Genomic DNA, 23,350 nt, shown 5'->3' on the forward strand with positions numbered 1-23,350 from the left:
TCACCGTTAGATGAAAACCTGATTTAGATTCAAGCTAATATTTCTCAACCGTTAGATCGAAAACTTAGATTGTCACACTTGGGTAGACGTTTACTGGGTTTGTGAAAACCATGCCCAAACGTGTATGTGTATGTTGGTTCAACATAGTAACCCAAAAGGTTAACCATATGAGCATTTCATATTAACCTTGTTCTTTTTCACCATAACTAGTTCAATTGACTCAAATGAACTAATTAGAGAGTTGTTCAATTACTATGAGATCATGTAACTACACAACACACAATTGAAACAAATATGATTCGATTCGATTGAATCGGCTCATGAACTTTATAGCCACGGTTTGCATAAAATATTCCTTAGTAATTTAAGTTTCATTTTCAGAGCACATCTTTAGATCATAACCACTTAAGCTCACAAACAAGTTCGCGGACTTAAGACAACCGGTGGAGTTTTCCAAACTCAGCAGAAAATCTCGGCAAAGACACTTTTGGCAGTTCGCGGACTTACACGCAAACGATTTTTTGGAAAATCCCAGCAGAAATTCTCGGCACGAGAACTTCCGTCAGTTCGCGGACTTGGAAAAGACAATTCCTCAGGTTTCTCTCAATCAACAAAGTTTGAAAACTTCGTATTAAGGAATACATGGTTATGTAATCTAAACTTTCATTCCAATCATTGAGACATTCTCAGAGGACGTTATATAGTCGTTATACACATACCGTTTCGCGTCAGAGCAATTCTCAAAGTAATTGAAACTTTTCATGACTTTCGTCACTAGGTGAAGATAAACTTGACCAAAGCGAAACGCTTTACCAAGACATGATTTCGAGATATAGATAGGCGAGATATACTCGGCTCAAAATATCATATGTGTATGATCTAGTCTATATAGCATACGACTTTTATCTCATAAGAAGTAGGAGATAGAAGAGATAGACTTTTGAGTGATAGATAAGTTCGAGTCTCCACATACCTTTTTGTTGATGAAGTTCCACGGTTCCTTATATAGATCTTCTTCGTTGTATGATGAATCTCCATGAAGTCCTTGAGCTCAACTACACTTTTCTATCCTAGTCCGAGACTTAGCTATGTAGGCTAGAAATCAAGACTCATAGTTTTGATCACTAACATTGACAAACATGCTTGAGATAACAACACATGCGAGGTCGACCGACCTATTCTCTAACACATGGGCATCACTATGCCATGCCGCAGACCAAGTATTCAACACTAGGATGCATTTTGACGGAACGGCCTATACGGACTAGGTAATTACCATTATTGCTTGGCCACGCCATGCAAACGAGTTGGCTTAAGCTTCTGTCCTTTCGGTGATGAACTACGGTCTGTGCTTGATCCCTTTAGAGTACAAAAGGGTACGTAGGCAGCCGTAATGAGTTGCAGCATTGCCGGTCCAACACTTTGCCGCTCATATCATCTAATTGTGATATGATTGCGACATTCTGGCCTCTCATATCATCTAATCTCGGTATCTCGATGCAAGAGATGATTGTGCGAAGCTTGATGAGACTTAGTTGCATGCCAGCAAGTGGATGCTCATACTTCCTATCAAGCTACAAAGAGTAAGATAAGTTGATGCAAATGATCAAACTATAGTCTATCTGGAGGCTAAAAACCCGAGTGTCATAATTTAGCTCAAGGGGAGTCCATTTTGATGGGAAACGGAACAAAGATCAAGACATGTGGATCTATAAATCCACATGGTCACCAGAATTTAGCCAAATTCCATCGTTTAGGTCCTCAAAACGCCGTTTTATCCGTTTAAAGAAAGTCTTTATTTTCTTAATGAACCCTTTGCGGGGAACGAGTGTAACTTGGAAATGTGTGGAAGCTAATTTAGCTGCATAATGATCCACGAGCATGCATGCGAAGACGAATGGACGTGCATTTTCCTAGCTTTGAGGTCTGGATCGTAGCTTCATCATGGCGCATCGGGGAAGTTACGGCCTGCGGGGCCATGCGGCAAAGGCATAATTTTACGGTCCGTCACAGTTGGTATCAGAGCAAGTTCCGAGAAAACTCTAGGGACTGTGCGGAGTGGACTTGTCCACGAGTATTTTCCTTAATGGAAACTTAAAGTTGGAGAGTAGGCCAACTTTTGCGCGGAAAGGAATTTGTAACTGCTATGCCAGTTACTTTGCAAATCGAGTTGATCTTGTTTAAGTACTGTGAGTTTTCCTGGCCTAAGTGGCACCCCACTTATGAGTGGATATCCGGAAGACCGTCTGGAACGATGGGTAGACAATGGGACTGATCATCCCCACACGATGGCACTGGCCAAGGGTGTGCGTTGTCAGGCCCGGCTAGCATCCCACTTTCAAGTGGCAACCTGGATGACCGTCAGGGACGATGGACAACTGGAAACTGTTCCACACAGTATTGTGCTAAAAACCTTTAATTTTGATGACACCTTTCAACTTGTGAACCTTAGGGAATCCTGGGTGATAGTATGTGATGCCATCTAGGATACCTGGTCGAGATATCCTCTTGGAACTCGCCAATTGCGATTCTTGGTATTGTTGTGGACACTTTTGGATTCCTGGACAAGAGATATGGTAGGGTTGCTCAGAAGGTCTAAATTTTTGTTCACGATAACTTGAAGAAACCCATGATTTCAGAGCATTTGGTATGAGACTTTTGCTCAGGAAATCCAAACCGATGAGATTGTCCAGAATAGTCTTTGTTTTGAATTTCAGGGACGAAATTCTTTAAAGGGGTGAATAATGTAACACCTTGTGTTTTTAGCATGGCGCGTGCTAAAAGATGCGCCATGGCCTGAGATGAAGCTTCATTCAAAGCTTTCGTTGCGTAGGAAAAGGAACACTGTCCCTTGGCTAATACGTTGACAATGTTCAGCCAACATGGATGCATATCGAATTGGTAGCGGAAATCCAACATGGCTGGACATTGGACTGGCAGCTGACAGCCAACATGGCTGCACATCGGGCTGGTAACAGACATCCAACATGGCTGGACATCAGACTAGCAGCGGACTGCCAACATGGCTGGACATCGGATGGAAGTAGACAGCTATAACAGGGATGCAAGTGGCGTATAATGATTACGCGTTACAGAGTTGCAGTCCAAGTCAGTGTGCATCCAGGATGGCGCGACACTGCGTAGACTGTCAAGTGTTAAGAATAGCATAACCCCGCATGGCCAATGAAGTGCAAGGGTGGCACTACATTGTAAATGCATTTGTCTAAGTAATGAAGCAATTTCCCGACACAATGAAGCTTCATTAAGTAGAAGGAAAGACAAATCCAAAGTTGCAAGATGCAACATGCAATGTCCGAGTTAGCATTTTGGCATGCGGCATATTGGCATGTCCGTGGAATTGAGTTGGCCCAAACTCAAGGACGATTCAAGCAGGTAGAATAGACTAAGGATTAGTCTATGCATTAGTTCAAGGCTGGACAAAGACTGAAAAAAGAAAACAAGTTAGTAATGCAAGAGTTGCATTGCTGTTGTCAAGGTACTTGGAGAAATGAAGCATATATGACGCCTGAGTAACTAGAGTGAGCTTAAGGAGCTGGCCTCGATGTTTTAAGCATAAGGATTGTTCGTGCATGAGTTTGGAATGATAAAAATGCAGGGACAAGAGAGCTGAACGTCGGTGCAAGACAGAATCCAGTATGGCACAACAAGTGTGAAATACGGCTCAAGTGACGGTTAGGAGTTGGTGTATGGATTTTCGAGCATGCCAATGAAGTGAGACAATATGGAACGGTTATAAAGTGTGTTTATAACCATATTAGAGTATTCATAACCACCAAGAACAAGTGTGGCACCTGTTGGTGTGACAACTCATAAGGTGGCAGTTGAAAGTGGCGGTTATGGAAACTACTTGGACACTTGGGTGTCCAAGGCTTGTGCAAGAGGTTGCACAAAAGTTTATCCTGATCATTAGCTTGTATAAATAGATTAGGTATCAATAGGTTTAGTGTTGTTCATTTGAGATAATAACCACTAGTGTAGAGAGAGTTTTAGGCATTCACCAAGAGGGTGAATGGCATGTTTTGGTCCATGAGTTGGACGAGTTTTGTAATCTTCCTTTAGTGTAATAAAATGGGTTTGTTGCAGTATCCTTTGTATTCATTATGTTGCTGATTTGTATGAGTTGTTCAATTGGTTTGATGCATGGAAAAACCTCTTATGCTTATTGGGGTATGAATAGTTAGAGAGAAAGAAGAAAAGACTTCCGTTGTACAATGCCTTATGAGTGAAGGCAGATGCATACTTTGATGCAAGTATGCAAGGCTGAATGATTTTGGGTGAAGTTGATTCACTGAACCATAATCATTTCCGGTCATGTCCCATGAAAATTTTAGGCGATTAAATGGGCATGTGACAGCCGGTATCAGAGCTGTGTTAGGGGACACAGTTTGCTGAATTTTCTCTCTTTTACTCAAGTTAATGTCATTTGTTTGTCAAATTCAGTGAAGAATTGTTTGGGTTTCACTAGTATGAAGACTAGAAGAAGTTGGTCTTGTGTGGAAAAATCAATTGGAATGAACTTTGAAGCTTGATGTAGCAGCATGCCATGAAAGTTTATGACAAATGTGTCAAAATTCCATCCCAAAGTGTTAGACGAACCCGCAAGATTCATTGAAAATCGTATTTTCAAGTGATGGCATGACAAAACTAAGGAGTATGCTGACTTCTATGGTGCAAGTCAGGTGTTAAAGTCCATGTTTCTCACAAGTATGCGATGATTATGCATTTGGAATTCATTCTTTCGTAGTGTTATCAGTAGCCAGTACATTACAAGAAGTAATAGGAATTTTACGAAAATTCCTGAATGCAAAGATGATGATGGCCTTTGCAGTGTCGAAGAAGATGGGGAACATGTTTATGTGATAGATTGAAGGTGTTTTCATCGTAGCCATTTGATGGAAGATTATAGTTATCTCTCTCGAATGGATGTACCTTGGTGGTAATGAAAAGTCTGGTTGCGAAACAGCATTTTAGTGGCAATGTGATGCCATAAAAGAAGAATTGAAGTCCAATTCTTATCTAGCATAAAGCTTATGGAAAGGCTGAAGAAATAAGCACAAGTTAGGAGAAAACCGATACACCACGGTCTTGTGTTTGCAAAGAGTTCTTCGTTGATGCTAGATGCACACAAGGAGTGTGTTTGCACCTGGTTTATGAGTGGGATTAGTATGCTTGGACAAGGGTGTCCAAAGACCTGCATTTGATCATAACCACAAGCAAATGTTCTTGTCAACTACAAATCAGTATTGCTACAAATCTGGTTTTGGAGAAGGGGAAAGACAAGAGTTGCCATTTGTGCATGGACAGTAAAAATGAGTTCCAAGTTTGAAGAAGAATGTGGCATTCTTCCTTCATGGAACGTAGGCAGTGACGCCTCTTGTTTGCAACTATCCAAAGTGTTTATCCTCGGAAGTCATTGAGTGATATAACTTTGCTGAGCTATATGGTGATGCTCAGAATCACCAAGTTAAGTCTGTTCCAGTTATGGAAAGGTGCAAAAATTTGTGTCAAGAATTTGGGTGTGAATTAGCATGGTAGATATGCGACACTAGCATGCGCCAAATGAGATTTGGGCATGGCTCGGACGCATGAGGTGCCTGGAAATGCAAGTTAAACCGAATTTTAGATGCATGGAAAAAAAGGACAAAGTAGTGGTGATGCATAAAGATGGCATGAGGTCATTTATGAAGAAATCTTCATGAAAGCTAAAGCAAAATGATAGCATCATTCTAAAAGGAGTATTCAACTAAGTGTCAATTATAGTGTGCTTCGTTATGGAAGTGGCATACGAACGTTGATAGTTGGAAGAAAGTGAATTGCTACATTGGGGACAGTAGGTGCTGTCTCGCTTCCTTTGTTGCTTAGAAGCGAAGATTAAGTCAGTATTGCAAGACTTGTTAGGTCTTACAAGTTGCAATCAGTTGGTGCAAGTATTTGTTGAAGTTTGAGTATACTTTCAGTTGGGTGTAGTGGACCTTGGTGTTGGAATGAAGTCTCTCTATGTAAGGTAGTAGTGAATGAGAGTATTTGAAGTGAAAGATATTGCCTCTTTCGTTCAAAGTAAATCTAGTTCGCGTGGAAGATGCTACATAGCATATTAAGCCAAAATATGCAATAGAAGACGCTGAAAGTGAAAGAAGCAAATAGAAGAGTTTGTGGAATAGTCGAGTTTGCTGTTGAGAGTTATGTGTAAGTGTGAAGGCATTTGGAAGCGAATGTATGGAGTAACACAGCAAGAATGAAGATGTAAGTCCATCGAGTATATGAGTTAAGAGTAACTCATTGTAAGGAAGAACATGGTGTTGTTTTTCCGCCACATTAAAGTGTAGCAGTTTGAAAGAGCAAGTGATGCTTAGAGTGATGGTTTCAAAGGCGCGTGAAGAGAAACCTAGTCTAGTGAGATAACCGTAAAAACCCAGGTTTGCTAAGTCATGGCTAATGTCATGCATTTCAGTCAAGTTTGCACAAGAGTGTTGCAAAAATATTGAAGAACACTTAGTCTACAGTAAGGCCTGTTGAATTGCAAGAGTGCAATGTCAGTCGGAATTGAAGACAGTAAGCTAAGTTATGCATATTATGGTGATATGTTGGTTGTTTGGCATGTACACTTAGGCACGGAATGGCTTGGAGAAAAGAGTTGTGATGCTGATGCAATCAAATGAGGACCATTGGTTTAGGGTTAGCCAAAAGATTAGTATTGTCGATATTTCAGAAAGAGTTCTGAAAATACATGGCGCGATAGATCACAAAAGCAATTGGGTATTGATATGCGATTGTAGTGGGAGTTGGAGCATAGTCCAACGTGACAACAACAGTGCAAGTCAGTAGGATCAATGGCAAGGCAGTAAGCTAAGTGATGGAATTTGGTACTAGGCATAAAAGCTTTGGAAAGGTTAAAGGCCAAGCAAAGTTTGTTGATTACTGAGAAGGGCTCAGAAGCGTACAAGGCCGGAGAACAAGTATATTGAGTATACTTGGTTGCGTTCAACAAGGACGTTGAACTGATTGGGTGGGGGAGGTCTATAACAGAGATGCAAGTGGCGCATAATAATTACGCGTTACAAAGTTGCAGGCCAGGTCAGTATGCATCCAGGATGGCGCGACACTGCGTAGACTGTCAAGTGTTAAGAATAGCATAACCCCGCATGGAGTAATGAACCTATTGGCCGACACAATGAAGTGCAAGGGTGGCACTACATTGTAAATGCATTTGGATAAGTAATGAACCTATTGGCCGACACAATGAAGCTTCATTAAGTATAAGGCAAGACAAAGCCAAAGTTGCAAGTTGCAAGATGCAACATGCAACATGCGAGTCGGCATATTGGCATGCGGCATGTTGGCATGTCCGTGGAATTGAGTTGGCACAAACTCAAGAACGAAGCAAGCATGTAGAATAGACTAAGTATTTGTCTATGCATTGTTTCAGGGCTGGCCAAAGCTTGAACAATGCAAACAAGTTGGTAATGCAGGAGTTGCATTGCTGTTGTCAAGCTAATTGGCGAAGTGAAGCATATATGACGCATGAGTAACTAGAGTGAGCTTAAGGAGCTGGCCTCGATGTTTGAAACATAAGTATTGTCCATGCATGAGTTTGGAATGACAACCATGTGGTAGACGCATTTATGTGTCTAATATATCTCATTTGTATATACTGTTAGTTCCCGTTTTTGTACTTATTGTGTTATTTTATGTCTTTGTAGGAAGTTTTAGAGAAATAACCCCTTGCGGCGAAATGGGCTCAAAAAGCAGTGTTTTACACCCCAGAGAAAATTACTAAAGCACCCCAGAAATGCACCGGAAGCGTCCCAGAAATGTGCCGGAGGAATCCAGAAAAATTACTATTTCCACCCCAATTGCTATTCGCACCCCCAATTTGGATAGGAGGACACCATCTTCTTCATTTCAAAAAATGAATTTTGGCGGGAAAACATGCATGAGAACTGGCAGAAGTTTGATCGAATTTTTTAACGTGTTATAGGGAGATTAAATGGCTGAGACTTGGCAGGAAGATGTGATTAAGCCTAAGGAAGATATTTTGGGTGTCGGGTCCGATCGAATTTGGCTAGAATTGGATAGGGAAGCCACGAACTCAAAACAGAGACACACGTACAGGGAGGAGAAAAACACGAGTTTTGGAGAGTTATGGACGTGTTTCAATCGAGTTTGATGGCTCCAGAAACACTCTGGGTGATTACAACATGATTTGGAGCGTGTTGGAAGAGATTTGGAGCGTGAAGAAGTTATTTTTGGAAATTATTCTCCGAAATAAGAAAAAAATATTCCGAGTAAAGAAGGATTTTCACGAGTTATTGCGGGGGATTTGATGATGCATGTGAGTATATAAAGGTTCTCTTGGTCGAGTAGAGGGGCTGTCGAGAGTTGGGAGAAGAGATGAGAGCGCAGGAAGCAGAAATCACGAGTTGAGTTTCTGCTGCTGCTGCCATTGATGAAGGCCAAGAACACGAAGAACGGATTTGCATAGACAGTCGTTCTCCAGCAGTGTTTACGACGCAGAGTAGTGGGTCGTAGTGTGGTTCGTAGTTTGGGTCTTGCAACAACATAACATTTTATCGTTCTTGTTGTAACAGTTGAACAGCGCCTTTGCAACAGTTATTTCTGTTGCAATTTTTCTGCTCAATTATTTTACTCCCTTTAATCAACTTTTGAGCTTTATACATGTATTTTGAGATTCTGATTAATATGAGGACCTAAACCCCAACACTGGGGCGATGGAGGAAGCCTTAATTCATCTATGTGTTGATTTTATTTAATTCTATATTTACTTTTTGCACCAATTTTAATTGAATTAAGATTTTAATTAATTATTTGTGATTTCATTTGATGGTTTATGCATAGTCCTAGGGATTTTTTATATGCCATGCTTAAGAAATACAAGTAATATTTTATAAAATCTACTTTGGCAAAGAATAGAGTTAATATTCATTTTGTTTTGAATTATAATTGCCTAGAATTAATTTCTGAACCATTTAAGAAATGAATTTGGCCGAATCCTAAGCCCCAGTAACTCTCACCATTGTTAATATTTTATTGTATATACTTTTTTTTTATTAAGTCTAAAAAAATTATCCTTCACAAATCCGAGAGTTTGAACCTCACTACTACAAAACCACGAAAAATTTATAATCACCATGCAGGGCCAAGAGAGATAAATGTTGGTGCAAGACAGAATCCAGTATGGCACAACAAGTGTGCAATACGGCTCAAGTGACGGTTAGGAGTTGGCGCATGGCTTTGCGAGCATGCCAATGAAGTGATACAAGATGGAACGGTTATAAATTTTGTTGTAACCATATTACAGTATTCATAACCACCAAGAACAAGTGTGGCACCTGTTGGCGTGACAACTCAAAAGGTGGCAGCTGAAAGTGGCGGTTATGGAAACTACTTGGACACTTGGCTGTCCAAGGCTTGTGCAAGAGGTTGCACAGAAGTTTGGCCTGATCATTAGCTTTTATAAATAGCTTAGGGATCAATAAGTTTAGTGTTGTACGTTTGAGAGAAGAACCACTAATGTAGAGAGAGTTTTAGGCATTGACCAAGAGGGCGAATGGCCTGTTTTGGTCCATGAGTTGGGCGAGTTTTGTAATCTTCCTTTAGTGCAATAAAATGGGTTTGTTGCACTATCCTTTGTGTTCATTATGTTGATGATTTGTGCGAGTTGGTCAATTGGTTTGATGCATGGCATATCCTCTTATGCTTATGGGGGCATGAAGAGTTAGAGAGAAAGAAGAAAAGAATTCCATTGTGCAATGCCTTATGAGTGAAGGAAGATGCGTACTTTGATGCAAGTATGCAAGCCTGAATGATTTTGGGTGAAGTTGATTCACTGAACCACAATCATTGTCGGTCACGTCCCATGAAAATTTTAGGGGATTAAATGGGCATGTGACAACAGCCAACATGGCCGGGTATATGGCAACGACCATGAATAGTAAAAGTGGGGAGTTGATGAATGATTTTGGCTCCCCCAATTTGATATGTAAAAATGTGAAATTAACATATATAGGGAGGGGTAGTTGGTTGAAGGTACATATGCGTGCCATGTACCAAGTAAGATTCATAGCTTAGCCGGTGGAGTATAAATGATGCTTAGGCCTCATTTATAGATGCGTAGCCTTACCAATGAGCGTGTTAAGCATGGGCATCACTATGCCATGCCGCAGACCAAGTATTCAACACTTGGATGCATTTTGACGGAACGACCTATACGGACTAGGTCATTACCATTATTTCTTGGCCACGGCCATGAAAACGAGTTGGCTTAATCTTATGTCCTTTCGGTGATGAACTACAGTATGTGATTGATCCCTTTAGAGTATGGAAGGGTATGTAGGAAACCGCAATGAGTTGCAGCATTGCCGGTCCAGCACTTTGTCGCTCATATCATCTAATTGTGAGATGATTGCGACATTCTGGCCTCTCATATCATCTAATCTCGGTGGCTCGATGCAATATATGATTGTGGCGAAGCTTGATGAGGCTTAGTTGCATGCCAGCAAGTGGATGCTCATACTTCCTATCAAGCTACAAAGAGTAAGCTAAGTTGATGCAAATGAGCAAACTATAGTCTATCTGGAGGCTAAAAACCCGAGTATCGTAACTTAGCTCAAGGGGAGTTCATTTTGATGGGAAACGTCCCAAAGATCAAGACTTGTGGAATTTAGCCAAATTCCATCGTTTAGGGCCTCAAAAGGCCGTTTTAGCCGTTTAAAGAAAGTCTTTATTTTCTTAATGAACCCTTGGCGGGGAACGAGGGTAAGTTGGAAAGGTGTGAAAGCTAATTTAGCTGTATCATGCTTCACGAGCATGCCTGCGAAGGCGAATGAACGTGCATTTGCCTAGCTTTGAGGCCCGGATCGTAGCTTCATCATGACGCGTCAGGGAAGTTACGGCCTGCGGGGCTACGCGCCAAAGGCGTAATTTTCCAGTCTGTCACAGTTGGTATCATAGAAAGTTCCGAGAAAACTCTAGGGACTGTGCGGAGTGGACTTGTCCACGAATATTTTCCTTAATGGAAACTTAAAGTTGGAGAGTAGGCCAAATTTTGCGCGGAAAGGAATTTGTAACTACTATGCCAGTTACTTTGCGAATCTAGTTGAGATTGTTTAAGTACTGTGAGTTTGCCTGGCCTAAGTGGCACCCTACTTACGAGTTGATATCCATAATACCGTCTGGTACGGTGGGTAGACAATGGGACTGATCATCCCCACACGATGAAACTGGCCAAGGGTGTGCGTTGTCAGGCCCGATTAACTTCCCACTTTCGAGTGGAAACCTGGATGACCGTCAGGGACGGTGGGAAACTGAAAACTGTTCCACATAGTACTGTGCTAAAAACCTGTCATTTGGATGACACCTTTCAACTTCTGAACCTTAGGGATTCCTGGGTGGTAGTATGGGATGCCATCTAGGATACCTGGTCGAGATATCCTCTTGGCACTCGCCAATTGCGATTCTTTGTATTTTTGTGGGAACTTTTGGATTCCTGGGCAAGCGGTATGGGATGGTTGCTCAGAAGGTCTAAAATTTTGTTCACGATAACTTGAAGAAACTCGGGATTTCGGAGCATCTGGTATGGGACTTTTGCTCAGGAAATCCAAACCGATGAGATTGTCCACAATAGTCTTTGTTTTGAATTACGGGGACAAAATTCTTTAAAGGGGTGAATAATGTAGCAACCTTTGTTTTTAGCATGGTGTGTGCTAAAAGATGCGCCATGGCATGAGATGAAGCTTCATCCAAAGCTTTTGTTGTGTAGGAAAAGGAACATTGGCCCTTGGAAAATACGTTGACAATGTTCAGCCAACATGGTTGTATATCGGGTTGGCAGCGGACATCCAACATGGCTGGACAACGGGTTGGTAGATGACAGCCAACATGGCTAGACATCGGGTTGGCAGCTAACAACCAACATGGCTGCACATCGGGCTGGCAGCGGAAAGCCAACATGGCCGGACATCAGACTGGCAGCTGACAGCCAACATGGCTGCACATCAGGTTGGCAACGGACAGCCAACATGGCTGCACATCGGGCTGGTAACGGAAAGCCAACATGGCTGGACATCGGACTGGCAGCGGACAACCAACATGGATGAACATCGGATGGCAGTGTACCACCAACATGGCCGGGTATATAGCAACGACCATGAATAATAAAAATGTGGGGAATTGATGAATGTTTTTTACTCCCCCCAATTTGAGTTGTAAAAAATGTCAAATTAACATATATAGGGAGGGGTAGTTGGTTGAAGGTACATATGCGGGCCATGTACCAAGTAAGATTCATAGCTTAGCCGGTGGAGTATAAATGATGCTTAGGCCTCATTTATAGATGTGTAGCTTTACCAATGAGCGTATTAAGCATGGGCATCATTATGCCATGCCGCAGACCAAGTATTCAACACTTGGATGCATTTTGACGGAACGACCTATACGGACTAGGCCATTACCATTATTGCTTGGCCACGGCCATGAAAACGAGTTGGCTTGATGAACTACGGTCTGTGATCCCTTTAGAGTACAGAAGGGTACGTAGGAAGACGCAATGATTTGCAGCATTGCCGGTCCATCACTTTATCGCTCATATCATCTAATTGTGAGATGATTGCGACATTCTGGCCTCTCATATCATCTAAGCTCGGTGGCTCGATGCAAGAGATGATTGTGGCGAAGATTAATGAGGCTTAGTTGCATGCCAACAAGTGGATGCTCATACTTCCTATCAAGCTACAAAGAGTAAGCTAAGTTGATGCAAATGAGCAAACTATAGTCAATCTGGAGGCTTAAAACCAGAATGTCGTAATTTAGCTCAATAGGAGTCCATTTTGATGGTAAACGTCCCCAAAGATCATGACATGTTGATCTATAGATCCACATGGACACCAGAATTTAGCCAAATTCCATCGTTTAGAGCCTCAAAAGGCCGCTTTAGCCGTTTAAAGAAAGTCTTTATTTTCTTAATGAACCCTTTGCGGGGAATGAGGGTAAGTTGGAAAGGTGTGGAAGCTAATTTAGTTGCATCATGCTCCACGAGCATGCCTGCGAAGGAGAATGAACGTGCATTTTTCTAGCTTTGAGGCCCGGATCGTAGCTTCATCATGGCGCATCGGGGAAGTTACGGCCTGCGGGGCCACGCGCCAAAGGAGTAATTTTCCGGTCCGTCACATAGATCTTATGAAGCTGAATCTTCTTCCAAGTTCTCCACACCAGCTGCATGTTCCCAAGATAGCACAAACATTCAGCCAACTCAACATATCATAATTGGAGAAAAAAAATCTGCTGAAACAATGAAGGAGACTCAGGTATCTCACAAACTTCTTCATAATCTTGTTATTAGTTATTTTTATCACTTTTTGTTCTCTTATAATTGGTTTTTTACATATAATTTTCAACCTGCATTAATTCATAAACATTTTTTAAGTATGAAAATCATAAGTTGGAATTGCGATGGATTTGCAAATAAGAATACTAGGAACCATATTAAGGATTTAAGCCAATTTCATAATCCTGATATCATTTTCTTATCAGAGACCAAAATAGATTCTGACAAAATCTTGAATCATGTTAGACCTTTAAATTTTCCAAATTCTTTTTATGTTCCTAGTATAGGGAGAGCTGGAGGATTGGCACTCTTATGGAAATATGGTTTTAAGCTAGAAATTATAGCTTATGGAAGTAACATGATTCATTGTCTCATAGTCAGTGATCCTTCAAAACCTGAATGGCTTCTTACATGTATGTATGGCACCCCCTATCCTAACCTTAGAGATGCTCAATGAAACTTTATTGAGGGTTTAGGAAAAGACAATCCTAACTTACCTTGGGTTGTTCTTGGTGATATGAACATTACCTTAAACTTGGATGATAGAAACACTAATAGTGCTTCCTCTTCTTTTTCTTCTGGTATTATTTAACATATTGACAATGTAGGTCTAAAGGATTTAGGTTTTCATGGAAATTCTTTTACTTGGACCAGCAACAAGCATGGTACAGGTAGAATAAGATCAAGATTAGATAGGGCCCTTATTAGTGCAGATTGGTTGCTTTACTTTCCTGATTCTCATCTTATCCGTCTTCCACAAATGGGTCAGATCATTGCCCAATACTTCTTAATCTGTCTGCTAATACTTCTTATGGAGGCAAATCTTGCAAGTTCTTTAAAATTTGGCTTAGAGATGAAACTTGTAAAGATCAAATTATGTTGGCTTGGAATTCAGATGTCAGGGGCTCCTCAGCTTTCATTCTAGAGAAGAAATTGAGTTTTGCAAGAAGAAATCTTTCATTATGGAACAAGAACTGTTTTGGAAATATCCAAAATAATATTCTCTCTCTATGCAACAACAAATGAATCTTCTACAAGGCAATGACATAGATGGCAGAAATACTTCTGAGGTTCAACAACTTGAGCTGCAAATAGAGGAATGGCAAACAAGAGAAAGACAGTTTTGGAGACAAAAATCTAGAGATCATATCACAAATATGGATAACAATACCAAGCATTTCCATATGATGGTGTTGATGGTGGTTTTTAGCTTAGGGTTAAAATCGTAAAACCTTACATCTGACATGACGTTACTTCCACTACTAGCACATTTATTGAACCATTCAAACATGCCTACGTAAAATTTCCGGGGTACCTTTTTTTATTATATGCGCTATATTCCACGGCAGAGCACTCAGTACTGGCTGACATCATCTCCGCACACGCCAGCCGCGCGTGCTAGCCAAGCGTGCCAATCACACATACCGCATATTTAATTAGGGTTTCAACATGCTAAACCCTAATTCCACATCTCCGCGCCAAATCATGCCAACCATGCCACCCGCACCAAAGTGCCAATGACATAACGTGCCAGGCATTATCTCTGCGCCAACGCATGCCAATCATGGCAGCCGCACCACAGTGCCAAAGGCATGTAGTGCCAGCCACATCTCCGCGCCAAGGCATTCCAACCATGCCAGCCACACCACAGTGCCAATGGCATGTCATGCCAGCCACATCTCCGCGCCAAGGCATGCCAACCATGATAGCCGCACCACAGTGCCAATGACATACCGTGCCAGCCACATCTTCGCGCCAAGGCATGCCAACCATGCCAGCCGCACCACAGTGGAAAATTGTGCCAGCTACATCTCCGCGCCAAAGCATGCCAACCATGCCAACCGCACCACAGTGGCAATGGCATGTCGTTCCAGCCACATCTCCGCGCCAAGGCATGCCAACCGTGCCAGCCGCACCACAGTGCCAATGGAATACCGTGCCAACCACATCTCCGCGCCAAGGCATGCCAACTATGCCAGCCGCACCACAGTGCCAATGGAATACCATGCTAGCCAAATCTCTGCGCCAAGGCATGCCAACCATGCCAGCCGCACCACTATGCCAAAGCCATGCCAGTCATGCCTCCATGCAGCTGATGCCAAACGAAGGGTTTCAAAAATCAACGACCACCCTTCCTCTTGAGATACAAATCTCATCCATACAAGTTCGCCACTAAACGAATGGAAACTTTTGGCCCAATGCCAAACCCTAATTTTGGTCGCGCCTAAACTATGCCAAAACCCTAATTTTGGCCGCGCCTAAACTATGCCAAAATCCTAGCTTGGCCCCGCCTAAACCATGCCTCCATGCCGCTGTCTTCCAAATGAAGGGTTGCAACAATCAACGGCTACCCTTCCTCCTGAGATACAAATCTCATCCATACAAGTTCGCCACTAAACGCATGGCAACTTTGGGCCCAATGCCAAGACCTAATTTTGGTCGCGCCTAAATTATGCCAAAACCCTAATTTTGGCCGCGCCTAAACTATGCAAAAATCCTAGCTTGGCCGCGCCTTAATCATGCCTCCATGCCGCTCACCACAAAAACGTAGGGTTGCAACAATCAATGGATACCCTTCCTCCTGAGATACAAATATCAGCCGTACAAGTTCGCCACTAAGCGCATGGCAACTTTGGGCCCAATGCCAAAACCCTAGTTTTGTCCGCGCCTAAACTATGCCAAAATCCTAATTTTGGCCGCTCCTAAAAATTCCAAAGCCATGCCGGCCATGCCTCCGTGCCGCTGGCTGGCAAAACGAAGGGTTGCAACAATCAACGGCTACCCTTCTTCTCAAGATACAAAATCTCGACCGTCGAAGGTCACCAACGAGCCTGCAAGCCTCCCAAGCTCAACTTGCCAAATAACAACAACATGCTACACGTTTTCCACGAAAACACTCGAAACATCAACACATATCACAAACTGGGGGATGCTCATCAGGGTTTTGGTCTGGCGGTTTACAGCGTTCGGCGTACACTATGCCCGTTACAAGAAAGTGTCATAAGAGTGAGACGGTTAGTAAATACAAGAAGTAATGGTGAAACGTTTCCTTCATTATGGAAACATCAATTCCAGGCGTTACCCGTTACCGCTTTCTTCCATTTACTCAACCGCTTCCACTTCTTACGAGACCAGGGTACGTTTCGTTGCGACTTGTATAAATAAGTCTCACCTATTTCCACCAAAGACAAGTTCTGGTCAGGATAATACAACACTTAGAAATCACTTGTTAGCTTTCCCATCTGTTATCTTTCCACTTTATGATACAAGTCGTCAAAAAACTATTCTTCCAGAATTAACAATTTTGGTCTCAACACTCTCTTCGCTTCCCTCCTTAAGACCAACCCTTCTCCTTCACTTTGTGACCGAAGCAAGTCTGGAACGGGCATTTCTTGGTTTAGGCCGGATTTGTACTGATTGATCTCTCGAATCAGACTACTCCCTTGCAGTACATTTTTTAGGATTTAGACTCGTTTCTCACCCACACTCACGATATTACCGAAATCAGAAGAAACCGTTTTCATCCTCAAACAATTAGCGACCACAATGGGAGATTAATCTATCGGTCACAATATCAATTCCCGATTTTCGATTTCATATTTTCAACCCAGATATCGAGATGATGGAAGCATGATTAGCCGCCTCCTCAGTTATCAGAAGACTCTGGAACGGATGGGGACTTGGGAATGACTGGGGATTTGGGAATGACTGGGGACTTTTCACAATTCACGACGGTGCCGCCCGCAAAACTCAGACTGACACTGGAGGATCCTTTTTCACTTTGGAAGCCATGGAAGCGGGTAAGTCTTGTTAGACAGAGTACGTGACCTAATATAAACCAATAGCATCCCATCTTTCATCTTATACTTTCTGCTGTCACACAATTCCATGACTTTTCTAGAATACTTGTGTTGCTTATGACCATGATCAAAACAATATTATTCTAAAAACAATTCATTCCAAGGAATAATCCAAAAACCCATAGGTGACAATTATCTACCAATTCAAAAACAAGAAAAATTAAACCACAAATTAGGTGTTATGTCCGCCTGTCAAAAATAAAACCATAAACTAGGCATTCTTTGACATTCAAAAAAAAAACTAAATAAAGAAGTTTAGAAGACAAGAGTGCATTCAAGGGAAGCCATCAAATAATAGCTTGCTCTTCTTAGAGAAAGCCTCTTTCTTGCTTTGGAGTGCCGCCCGCTTCAGCTTCCTGGAGAACTTCTCGATCTCAGCCTCATACTGTGTAATATCATCCGCGGAAGGACTCTCAACCGCCTCGTCCTGCAAACTCGAAGAAACCTTCAACAAACCAAGGAGAATTGAACTTGTGGTCTACACACATATCACGATGGAACTTCCAGCTTGTGATCACGTCCTCGGAAACGGTATCGCCAGTCCTTTGCACATATCATCAATCGAAGACAAAACTTCCTCCACACGCTTAACCAGCGCAAACCGGATAGTGACATTCTTGGTTGTGGCGATGTGCCCGTACCTTTCCAATATCTTGGTGTATAGTGTCTCATATTTGGCTGGCACGCTGAAGCCCCCGATCAACACGTGATCTGGATAAGGAACCAGGTATGGAGGAGTAAAGATGGCACCATCAACTGAATCGGCAACCGGAAAAGAATTCCTAACTACAATTACGCCAACAGTCACTGGAGTACTCTCCGCCAATTTGGTCGCGGCAACGTCTTCAGGATGATCAACTTCAATGTCCAAGTCACCAGCAGGCGCAGTTTCTGCAATTGGAGGTACAATCACGTCTTCACTATGGAGAGGCTCTACTTCAAGGCCATCCTCGGGAGTGGTTTCCTCCTGTGATATCACGATATGGTTTTACTACAAAAAAAATATGGGGAGAGAAAGTGGAAAGAAAGAAAATATATGCGGAAGACTCACTGATTCACTTCCGGACTCACTGGAGGAAGACTCAACGCTGCTGTCAGAAGAGCTATTCTCGTCGTCACTGGACTCTGAACTTTCTTCATTCTCGGATTCCTCTTCGCCACGGGTAGGCTCAGCATTGCCACCCTCCGCCTCAAGAGACGTCGTTTCCTAACTACGTGCAAGTTTGGTAAAGGCATTCACACTGCTGAGACCCTGAAAAAGGCGCAAGCACAGACGCTCAGAAATAAATTGAAGATCTACGTAATCCAGTTAAGCCAGCAAGAAGGTGATACATGCATACCCGAATGTTGGAAGAACTGAAAGTCACAAGAGCCGTTGAATCTGATCGAAAACCACCCGCGCGATCTTTCGACCTTCGCTCCTTCTTTTGGGGACTGTCCGGATCTGTTTTAGGAGATTTCCGTCTGGGAGAGGAAGGATCCCTTAACAATGGATATCTTTCTAAAGTTGCAGCAAAAGGCTTACCACAGGTATTCTTCACTACGTCATTCACGAATCCATAAATGGAAAAGAACTCGTCCTGCCAGACTATATGTTATACTTGAAAGTTGTTGTCAGATTTCGTGCCGGGGGCATGAAGGGAAGACTTATACCCGGCGCAAGAACACTAGCATCAAGAGCAGCTGGCAACAAGTTTTCTGGAACAGCCGACTGACGAGGGTGCATGACCCCTTGGTCAAATCCCATATGTCGAGCCGCCATGTGAATGTTGTAAGAGATTGCCTGACAAGATCCTCGAAAGAAAGATGGTACATAACCAGGCTTGCAACTTCGCATGAACACAACCTCCCCAGCGCTCGTATTCTTTTCAGAATGAAAATATGTATTCGGAACGGAGGCAAAAGTGTCTATTTAAACTATGGAGCCATGCACCGGAGCCCATGGACGAAAGTTGATTATGTAGGAGTTGTCAAGGAAGTCAACCAGGTTCGAGCAAGATCTTAGGCGCTTGTTCACCCAGCGAAGTATCCTAGAACCACCCCAAGACTCGGGAAGTAAAGCCAGCGGTTTGGGAGCGTACTTCTCGAAATGCTCCCACAACCACACTTGGAGAAAAGCATCATGGACATACGAGTACAATTTCATGAAACCGTTTGATGTCCATAACCAGATGATCCAAATGTGTGTACAGAGAACCGAGAAACAAGCCGCCAATGGGGAGAACAACATCTTTCGCTAATTTGATGGCAAACTTGATGAGACCCTGTCTTATTTCCTTCTTACCAGAGTCGTCGTCAAAAATGTCCCTAGATAACCAAAGAACCAAGAATGTCGCGACATGAAGCGTACTATTCTTTTGATCTGGTTTCGACTCATCTTGGAACCAATGAGACACCCACCATATGTAGAAACACCTCGTATCGTTTTCCTTCTGAACAAAACCTTTTGACTTCTCAACGAGAGCAGCGTGCATTTGTTCTTCATCTTCAGACAAGGTGATATCAAGATTCCCTGTTATGGGAAGGTTCAGCAAGACGACCACACTTTCCAAAGAGACAGTCATTTCACCCACCTGCATATGGCCGTGTGAGTATCTGGACACCATCGGGAGATGAAAGCAACTAAGCCCTGGACATCTTTCCTGATTTGAAGCGCCGCAGAAGCTGTGACAGCGCCAATGATTTGCGCTTTGGACAAATTTGATTTCACACAGTCCTGACTTATCATGAATTGCATCCACTTGTCGAAAGAACGCAACGGACTCTGACAGATTCTGAAGTCAATGGAAGAAGCAGGATACTCTTGCCTCTGAAGGAAAAATCGTATTACACAACCTGGTCGAACCGACCAGGTGTCTCCTTCACCCTCTGAATCGAGGCTTGGATCGAAAAGAAAAAAAAAAGAAGTTGTCAAAGATTTTGGGCGATTTCATAAAGACTAGGAGCAAAGCTTAAAGCAAAAAGAACGGAAAGAAGACGAAGGACTTTTATTATTATTATTATTATTATTATTTTTTAGATATTTTTTTTATTATTATTATTATTATTTTTTTTAGAAACTGTAATTAAGGTTTTTATTTTTGTAATCTTTTATTTTTGGACATTTTTTTTTCCGGACATTAAATATTGGACATTATTTTTAAAACCCTACGGAAGGGTTATAAATTAAAAAAAAAAAAAAAAAAATTAAATACAAACTGTTTGCAGGGAAGGACGACGATTAATATATCATCTCGGCCCCTCGGGTTCGCACACTGACACCGGAGTCAGTGGCCCGAGTCGACTACAGCGGTTCTTCCCCCGTCTGGTACGGGAGGTAAACTTCTAAACATCGCGAATCTCCTGCAAGCGGGTTTACTGTTTGCCTTAAGGTGAATATATGCTGAGGACTTGAACTGGACTGTTTTTAAATTCATAGTAAAGGGCAAAGCCTGGCCAAATCAAGATAAGGACTCGGATTTCATCACCATTTCCTTCTTGCCCGCCTTAGGAAAACAAAACCGAACGCGAACCTAAGCTTTAAAATTTGGAATAGAACGAGACCGATAGGGTAACGAGCTTAATAGGAAACTCGTTCGAAAAATATTGGTTGCTCTTTAAGCACACTTCAAAGTTCATGATGGTTTCTGTGAGTTGAATGCGTGACTGCGCCGCCTAATGCGGTGAGGCCTTGGGTATCAAAGCTCTACTAAGCTTCCCTCGCCTTTCCCACCAAAAACTTTTCAACCAATTGTGGGAAAATATAAATTTCAGATGTGTCAATTATTAAGTTTTGAGACTAAACCTAATTACTTTAGGAGATTAGAGTCGACACATCTGTTTAAGGAAGACCACCACTCTCTTTGTGGTCAGCTGTGTAAGTCAAATCTGATTGACTTTAAGGATCCCCATTTATTCAGGTTGTTATTATTTTTAATTGAGTTTTTCCAGACTTTTAAACCTGAACTGTTGGATCTTAGCTATGAGGAAGTGCATCCAATGAAAATTTTCTATCAAGATCCTTTCATAGACCTGAACCACAATGGGACATATGTATCTTAATCAGGAAACTAGATAAGGGTATGCAGTACATGTTCATTTTCTTGGCTTGTTGCAGATTCCTTTTACTTGTGATAGCTCTATTTGGTTTCGATAACCCACAATTATTTCGGCTATTGCTATATGATTCGAGGTGATAAAACCTTTCTTAGTCTGGCTGAAGACTATAAACTTAGCACTTCTTGGGAGGTAACCCAATCTCATGCGACCCGGTAATATCCTTCCTTCACTCTTTTGCTTCAAATAATAACTGTCTCTCCTTGTGCATGCTTTTAATTTCATCTTTAGAACATTGAGGACAATGTTAATTTTAAGTTTGGGGTATGGGAGAAACATTTTAGTTGTAATAAATAAACTCCAGAGCCTAGAAATTTACGCCTATGAAGGATAGCACTAACCAATCTAAGTGGATGGAAACATTTTTGTTTTAGCAGATGAGGAACCAATTTGACTAGATGGAAACATCTATAGAGTCTATTCATAAAAGCACAGATCTCAGGTGTTAGAATTAACATGATAGTTTCGCCATATCTCGTCGAGTCCTTTTCACTTTCTATTTTTAGTTTTATTTTATTTCAAGTGATTTGGTGGGGCACACGATTCAAGTTGTTACCTTTGCTAGGGTGAAATACAGTGACTGAGTTACCTTTTCAAAAAAAAAAAAAAATTAGACCAGACCAGTAGACCAATCGGAATAAATACTAACACTTGGATAGCAATATGTGTGTGTTCTCTCTGTCTCCGTCGCCTAAACAAGCGTGGAATGAAGGATCCACGGGAATCACCATGTAATCTGCTGACAAGAAACATGCGCTTCGGTCCACAAGGTCCAATCATATTGTTAGTTCTTAAATAAATGTGTGTTTAATAAAGTCGACCACTGGTACCATTGTATATGCCAGTTGTGTTGACCTAGAGTTAGGATTATTAACCACCGGTTCCCTTGTATATGCCAGTGTGTTAATATTAGTCAGACCTGTATCTCAGTCATTTAGGTTAGGTTCACCTTGGCAGAGGCCTTCAGACAGATATGGGAAACACCGTTCACTTTTCAACCATCTACATTTTTCCTTTTTCATCTTCTTAATCTTTTCATGTGATTAGTCTGACTCCGAGTATGATGTCCATCGTGAAACTATCTTAGTAGAGCTCTGTCACTTATATGAATTTTAGTATGCTTGAGTGCAAACTCGTATACAGCAATTGGAATTTCGCGTCAGGGTACTTCCTCCTGTAATTAATAAGTATGCCAACAAAGGAGGTTCTTTAGTGCTTTCCAAGATTTTTTGTAGATAGTTAGGGTATGGAGTAATGATTTTGTGGGTATATCTCTGGTAAGCCCTCCCGAGACTATAACTCGGCCACTAGGGCCACCTAGGGGTTTAAAGGCTTATTGCATATGCAAAATGCAATTGACGATGCCTGCGAAAGTGAGTTAGGATTTTATTTTGTAGTTTTAATTTGCTCGGGACTAGCAAATAATAAGTTTGGGGGTATTTGATAGACGCATTTATGTGTCTAATATATCTCATTTGTATATACTGTTAGTGCCCGTTTTTGTACTTATTGTGTTATTTTATGTTTTTGTAGGAAGTTTTAGAGAAATAATCCCTTGCGGCGAAATGGGCTCAAAAAGCAGTGTTTTACACCCCAGAGAAAATTACTAAAGCACCCCAGAAATGCACCGGAAGCGTCCCAGAAATGTGCCAGAGGAATCCAGAAAAATTACTATTTCCACCCCAATTGCTATTCACACCCCCAGTTTGGATAGGGGGACACCATCTTCTTCATTTCAAAAAATGAATTTTGGCGGGAAAACATGCATGAGAACTGGCAGAAGTTTGATCTAATTTTTTAACGTGTTATAGGGAGATTAAATGGCTGAGACTTGGCAGGAAGATGTGATTAAGCCTAAGGAAGATATTTTGGGTGTCGGGTCCGATCGAATTTTGCTAGAATTGGCTAGGGAAGCCACGAACTCAAAACAGGGACACACGTACAGGGAGGAGAAAAACACGAGTTTTGGAGAGTTATGGACGTGTTTCGATCGAGTTTGATGGCTCCAACAACACTCTGGGTGATTACAACA

Source organism: Papaver somniferum, chromosome 2 (genome assembly GCF_003573695.1).
Source record: "Papaver somniferum cultivar HN1 chromosome 2, ASM357369v1, whole genome shotgun sequence".
NCBI lineage: Eukaryota > Viridiplantae > Streptophyta > Magnoliopsida > Ranunculales > Papaveraceae > Papaver > Papaver somniferum.